The sequence below is a fragment of the Salminus brasiliensis genome, chromosome 7 (genome assembly GCF_030463535.1).
Source record: "Salminus brasiliensis chromosome 7, fSalBra1.hap2, whole genome shotgun sequence".
In the NCBI taxonomy this organism is placed as follows: domain Eukaryota; kingdom Metazoa; phylum Chordata; class Actinopteri; order Characiformes; family Bryconidae; genus Salminus; species Salminus brasiliensis.
The window spans coordinates 20,498,159-20,506,254 of record NC_132884.1 but is presented as its reverse complement, the minus strand read 5'-3'; positions in this window follow the sequence as shown (position 1 = coordinate 20,506,254).

The window sequence follows — 8,096 nt, the reverse complement described above, 5'->3', positions numbered from 1 at the left end:
CCTGGTGCATGAGAAAAGGCAGAAGGCTCGTGTTTTCTTAACCACACTGCGGCACAAGCAGAGGTCCATTGTGCAAATAAAAAAGCTCCCATACTTACAGTGTGGATAACAAACACCACTGCAAAATACCGGCTATTATCAGCTTATATCGCTGACCCCTGTATTGTGTGACGGCTTAAGTTGCTGACCTCTGCATTTTTTCGCAGTTGGAGCTATGTTTTATTGATACACACTGTCTGTCTACAGTTATTTACAATAACAGTTTGTCATCATTCTGCACTGCTCGTTTCAGACTAGCATGCCTGATTGCCAGATTGGGCTGTCTGTACAGCGTGAGGTGATACTTCACCATGTTTTTTAAACATTAAACAGTGGATTTTTGATGACCTTCACAATGGCTATAGTGTTTGCAGAAAGTGTTGTTTGTTTTTGAACATTTTCAGGACCAAAATGTAAGAGGTATGAGGGAAACAGGGATACTTAACAGTGATTTTACATGAAAAATCTATATCAAGAAGGTAAAGAGGGCCTTCACTGTCATTCCTATTCATATTCAACACAATACACTTAGTATACACTTGGTATTGCTGAAAAATGAGAGTTTGGCACATGGAAGTGACATGTCGTGAACCTCAAGCACATAAGTCATAAAAGCAACAGTAAAACAAGCCAATTCTAAAACCCCACAACTGTGATGTAACAGTTTTAGGTCATTTCACCCAGCACTCTAGCGAAAGTCTCCAAAACTAAACATAACAGCTATTTCAGAAGAATAAGAAAGCATGGCTAAATAGGCTCTAAGTTAATGCTAGATTGTCGGGAGAAGCACCGCTTAGAGAAGGGCCAATCAGAGGAAGCTCCACTGAGGTGAATCCCTCCAAAGACAAAAGGTGCTTGGTGGCTGCTAGGCTAAAATCTAACCCTAGCAGGCACTACTGCAATCTCTTCAGCTTGATGACAGCACACTGCAAGCAGACCTAGAGGGGACAGCAACATTATTTAGTAAGAATAATTACAATGTTCTTGTTACACTGATAAAAGCAATGCTACACTATGCTTTTGTACCATGAGTGGCTACTGTGAGCCCCCAATGTGACGGAAACCAGCCTGCCCGTCACTGCAGAGGTCATATTTCTTTACCAGAAATCCTAATCTGCCACAAAGAGGGTGGTGTTGTTACTCACTACACTACACTACACCCACCACACTTTTCACAAGTCAGGTACCTTATTAGGTACCATATAGAACCCTTTTTACTTTGAACATGATAGAAAACTATTTTAGGGCTCGACAAGGCTCCAATTAAGCTTTTCCTCTGTAAGATAGGATGATGTCCAACATGTTCAATCAACCACATGAAACAAGTGACCAAGGCATGGGCTACTACACAATCAAAATGAAAAGTCTAATAACTAAAGGAATGCAATGAGGTCTAAACCACCATCCTAAATATAATGTAATAAATACATGAGACAAAATAAATTAAATAAATAAATGGGTAAAATGTAGCAACACATTTCTTGCATTTATTGTGTTGTATCAGATTGTATTGCCGGGCAGCCTTTTGTCTAATTCTATCATTGTGTCATGACTAGTATGTGATCCTTTTCAAATACTGTACTTTTATAACATTGAATGCTCTAATAATCAAATAATAAGTAAGACATGAGAACATGACAACATAAGGCACATTTCCAGTCATTCTTTTTTTTTCACTGTGTTGAAATAATGCATTAAATAAAAGTGTGCATGAATTGTTGGACCCTTAATAAATACATAAATAATGCAAACAGTGCCAACATGAGTAGATTACCTCTGCAAACCATCACAGCAGCATAATATAGTGCCAGTAATATATAATGACACATATATACAAAATCTGTATTTGTGTGTGTGTGTGTGTGTGTGTGTGTGTGTGTGTGTGTGTGTAAGAGATCTTAAATATAACTGCAACAAACTCCTAGTCTAGCGTTGGGGGGCCGCAGTCATGGATATCCAGTAGAGCCAGCCCTAGGCCCTGGAGGACCAGTTAACATGAAACAAATTGCTCTCTAATTGTCAGGAGAGTAAATTGTGACTGGAAGCATTTGTAATTCTGTCGGCTGCCATTCTGCGGGCTCCACTGATGCGAGCGAGGGCTCTTTAATTGAGCGAGAGGGGCTGGGGCGCGAGTGAGTGTGGGGGTAATAGGAATGAGCAGTGTGGACATTTTAATCAGCTCCCACTCCTCAGCTGGATGGAAATTACTGTGAACGGCCTCTCATCAGCAAAGCAGCACCGCCATCCATCTCGAGAGCTACTAGGTGCATGTGACAATCACTCCCTCTCTCTCTCTTTCTCTCTCTCTCTGTCTTGTTCAGTGGACATATGTCACTTGTCACAGGCCCTTAAGCTTTGACCATGGGTCAGTCAGTGTGCTGCTTAGTATACATGCATTTGTTATGGTAGGTATTCATAATGAGCATGCCTGAGTTTGTCGTGCTAGGCTTTTCTTTTTGAGTCTTAAATGCATAATGTAGCATATAAACATATCAGTTGAATATGTAGTGCATTATTATAATTTGCTAGCGTCAATAAATCCTTTAACAGTTTTACAATAACGTGGCAGGTTGAACACTGTCAAAACTGTAATCTTGGCAAGGGGGAATCAGTGGGGAACCCAGAGGGCCTCTGGAGAAGGAATAATGATTTCTGTGAATTAAAACATTACATCTGTCCTTTTAGTTAATTTGATTTCTACAAAATCAAGCATTTTATTCCCTAACCACTGACACTTATTACAGCACTAGACATATTTTATTATTATTATAAGTCCTGGTTGGCAAGAAAAGTGTTCAAGTTGCAATAGACAAAGAAGAAGGCATGTTTGTGTGTGTTACAAACTTCAAATCAAGCTTTGTGGTTAATCTAGAACATGATAATGTGGGGATCACATGAATGGAACATGGGCTATGTGGGTTCCAGGTGGGCATAGGCTCTGAGTGGGTTTGTACATGTGTTGTTACTGGGAACCAGTTGGGTTTCTCAAATGAGCCCCATTGTTACTGCCCACCATAATCTCACATGGGTCCCATCCAGGCCCATATGCAGTGTACAACCCAGATGGGGCCCATGTTTACCCCTTCCTGGTCCCATCACTGACCCTGGTGGGACACTGGTGGACATCTAAATGTGGAGCAAATATGGAACCCATTGACAAAACTTTCTGGTTCCCAGTTGGGCTATCCATACAGGTCCCACACGGCCATGTTATTTGGATTGGCGTTAGCTTCATACTAACATACTGCTAGCATCCCATAGTAAGATCTAATAGTCACAGTTGCCCACTGGTGAAAATATCTAAAATGTGCTCAATATGAGTAATATTTTTCATTACTGTATTTTTGCCAGAAGAGTATTTTTGTCCTTTTTCATTAGCAGGAATGTATCATTCTTGCTAGTTAAATAAAATCATTACACTCAATAAAATGAAATTACACTATGCCAAAATGATTTAATGTATGTAAATAAATGACAAATATCATGTGATATCCTATAATTAGTGGACCAATTGTAAAGGGGATTGCTTGGTGATGTCATGAACAAAATATAAATACCATATAAAATATTTAATATAAACATAAATAAAAACCATGATATTATAAACCAACTTGTTTATCAGCTGCAGCCTGCTATGATTAGGAACCTTACGCAGCAACAGGAACAGGGATGGCTATGGCAGCAGAAGGAATCTCTGTTCTGTGAGTGTATAAATTGTACATATGGCTTCCTGCCACCATAGCCTGCAGTTCTGCTAAAGCAGAGACATTGGTTTGCCATAGTTGCTAAAATGGTAGTGTTCAGTGAGGTAATTTCTTGGTTTTATGATGTTTTAAATGAGAATTGTATCCACGCTAGATAGCAACACCTCTCCTTCAGTGAGTAGAAAGATTAATGTAGTCCCTTTGTTTTTCCACAAGGCTATCAAATAAGAAAACACTACAATTTAAACCAGCTACAACACTAATGCACATCTACGCCCACTCACCGTAGCCTTCCTTGCAGCTGCTACTGCTTAATGTCTCTGCTATAAACAAAGAGGGACATGTCAATTTCAGTATATTGTTACATGGATCAGATAAAATCTTACCTAAAATGACCCAATCTCTAAAACTCATAAGGCATCCTAATGCTGACACGTTCATACAATTGGAACCGCCGGCGGTTCTGTGGAGTTGAACAGTGTTAAACAAGTAAAATCGTCCAGAAAGATATTGTAGAATCTTAGATATAATGTACTGTATATTAGATATGCTGACTATATTTAAGATGTTTTCATATTCCATGATTTTTACAGGGTAGATTAAATTTGTGTTGATGCCACAACACTTCCACTAACAACTAATTGGGGAAAACACCAATGTATTGAAAGGTTAAGGCCTAAATATAATTTACAAGTCCAAGAACGCGTCTGGGCCTTCATATAGCAGTAGGTCAAGATGTCGCATGGACTAATTCAAAAAGGTGCACATGCCAAATAGAAATGAAACGATCCAGGGCGCCAACAAGTAAGACAAAGGCTGTGATTACAGTGTGAGACCCGGCCCTTGTGTTCTTACGAATAGGGGTCATTGTGGGCCGCATGAGAACGCTTTCCTTTGTTTATGGCCTCTAGCATATTCGTCGAGGCATTTCATATGCAAAACTTTGCACGATATCGCCGGACGCTCTCATTTGTCCTTGCCACGTTTGTCATTAATCTTTGGCCCTGTTTGGTTGGTTGGAGACGGGGGCTGATTTGTATAGGAGAATCTCCAGGGGGAAATCCAAAAGACATTCTGAAATAATATAATGGCATTACAGCGGACCGCGGTAAAAACATGTCATATAAATTATGCATTACCGACCGGCGGCAGACCCCACAGATTGATATGACAGCTTTCAGTCTGTAGTGAAATTTGTAGTGGGCTATGAAAATGATCTGGGAAAGAAAAAAATTCCCTCCTCCTTCCCTTAAGGCCCTGGCCTCATCACGGCAGCTTTCATTAATGCTGAAGTGGGCCGTTTCATTAGAGGCTGTTTGATGGTACACAATGCCGCTGTGCACACATAGGAGTAAAAACCCTCCTACTGCAAAGCGCACAGAAAGGAATTAAGCACAGATTAGGATGTATTATGTTGCATTTGCTTTGTGCTCCGGCTCTCTTTTAGACACTCCGCCCTAAATATGACCCTCTTGGATTGGATAACGTGGACACTCTCTTGGCTGGTGTGGCTTTTGCAGGGGACATCTAGAGAAGACAGTGATTCGCTGTCCTCAAACGTATTTCTTCTAATTGCTCCTGTTTGCAGATGTATTTAAAACTCTACATTGTATGATATTCTTTAACAGCTAATACCCTGAGGCCCACACACAGTCTCCACTCCTAGAACTACATAACATTCAAATAGTTACCATATCATACTGACAAAATCTTAAGATTAAGAACGGAGTAATATGCCTGCAGTTTAGGGAGTTAGACCCCCATCTGTGTGCAGTTAATGACAAATTGTGTGTTACTTTTAACACAAATCTGTTAAACAAGGTAGTTTACAAGTGTTGTGTTGTCTATTTTGTTTTATTTGCTAATGCTATATATTATGGATGGCACAAATTAAACAGTTAATTTATTTCTTCGCTTGACTTTTCAGCACAGTTATAGCTGCTTAGCTGCTTACTGCTCATGTTCTACCCATATAACTCTTCAAAGGGGTCATCGGTTGGACACTTTCTCCGTCATTGCTTCAATACGTTTTAACTGGTAAATAATTCAGTGTCTGCTGTCACTAATGGCCAATGAGAACATGGTGATAACGGTGATAACGGTGATGTAATGTCCCTTTTACATATCTTCAGCTAATAAATGTATTACCTATGTAATAATATGTCATAGTATTAATATGTTATAATAATCTCCATATATGATACTGTATCTTTAGCGATAAGTGGTAGTATAAGAGGTCTACAGCTTAGCCCCAATAATTCATTTTTGTTTGATGTTCAGTGTCAGATATGGGGTCAGGTAGGGTCTTTTAATAAGAGTCTGTGCAGCAAGAAACACCAAACTGCACTCTGCTCCTCTGAGATGTGCCGAATCTCTCCATACATTATCTCATCATCTCTTAATCTCTCATCTCTGTGGCAGATTAAGTGGCAGAGCATGTGCGATTAAACCGCTAATTATCTGTGATGAGAGAGAGAGAGGGAGAGAGAGGGAGAGAGAGAGAGTCTAGAGTTGGTTCACACCTCCCCTCATTCCACCTCCATCAGTCATCTCCCTCAGTCATCCCTCACTTCCTGTTACCTGACTTTGTATTAAGCGCCACACTTAGACCCCCCACTTCAGCTTAACTAGCCATTAGTCTTGAATTATGAGCTGCAATGATGCACTCAAGCACACACTCGTATCTCACCAATTCATCCGGCCTGTGTGGATCACAGCAGGGGGTGAAGATAAATGGCAGGGAGTTGATGCCAGCTAATACACACAGTGGCAGGGGGCAGACAAGAGTATGCTGGCATTTCACATTGTCTCCCAATCCATATGCAGGCATGTAGATCCACAGGCTAATTTGAGAAAGTGGGCATATTTGATAGGCTTTCTAATTTACACCATTTTCCCTTAAATCAGAATCTAATGGATCAGTAAAGACATGTTCAGTTTCCAAAGCACTGCTCTAGTTTTGCACTGGAGCTACAAGGAACATGTGCACTGCAAATAGTATCCAGATACCCCTTCTAACTGGAGAAATCATCTACTTTCAGGTGCACCAGACACAGGTGTTCCCAGTTTAAACAATCTCCACAGAACAGCATTAGAACCCTCTGCCAAGCATCAGCTAGAGGGGTAAAAAGACCACTAGCATTAAGCTGTGGAACTCTGGGGGGATGGAGCTCCAAACAGTACCTTTAGGATGAGTTATTGTGGTGTTTGTGATCCAGAATTGATCATCCAACATCAGTACGTGACCTCACTGATGCTGTTGTGATTCAGTGTAATCAACTCCTCACTGCATGTAGTGTAAAGTGTTTCCAGAAGAACTGTTGGGTAAGTAGTGCTTCACATGCAATTGAGGCTTATAGCCTCCAGAAAGCCCTGTATGCCTAAATCATCACAGTAATCTTAAATGGACTTAAATGGTACACAGCTGTCTAGAAAATGCATTGCTAAAACAGTAGCCTTGGGTCATGAAGTGACAAAATATCACATAAGCAAATCTGAAATTTGCTTATGATTTCTGAGCAAATACCTGAGATTACCTAACACTAAGTAAGTGTGAGGCAAGCGTGTGATGATTTAGACCAGTGTTTCTAACCCCTGGTGAGCTCTTACTGATCTGTTTGAAAGTGAAACTGAAAAGAAACTTCAAGTATTTCACCGACATTCTTCCCTTCCCTTCCATTTTAATTAAAATAATGAAATTATGATGGGTTGGACCAGGACGATGTGTCGGCTTGTTAGAAAGCTGTAGGGTACATGCCTTGAACGCTTACATTTTACTGTACTGGACTGACTACCGTACGACATGAGGTGGTACAAACTGTGGCAGTGTCCCAATTGCATACTACACACTAATACTCGTCGGTATATACTATATATTTTTCTTAATAGTGCACGTTTCACATGGTAGTACACCACATACTAACGCACTAGCACCTTTTCTACTAACAGGAAGTGATGACACGTTCCTATGCCAGCATACATCACTCCAAGTTCTCCAGGCGGTTTTGCCACTGCACTTGCATTGTTATCCGCCATTTATTCTTGGAATTGAAGATACCCATGCATCTTCAGTATTTGAGTAAACTCAACATTGACACTCATGATCTACATACTTCATAAACTAGTTAATATCAGTAATGAATACACAATTAGGATGCACCCCGTAAACGTACATGCCAGTCTACTCAAAATAAATGAAAAAAGGAACTTAGGGAGCATCCCAACTGTGTACTAGTTATTGTACTAATAATCTTTGAGTATGAAGTATGTAGTGTAGGCCAGTTTTTCGGTGTGGTTTCGATTGACACTATTATCCCACAGTGCAGTTTGAAACAGAACGGAAGGAGCTACTTA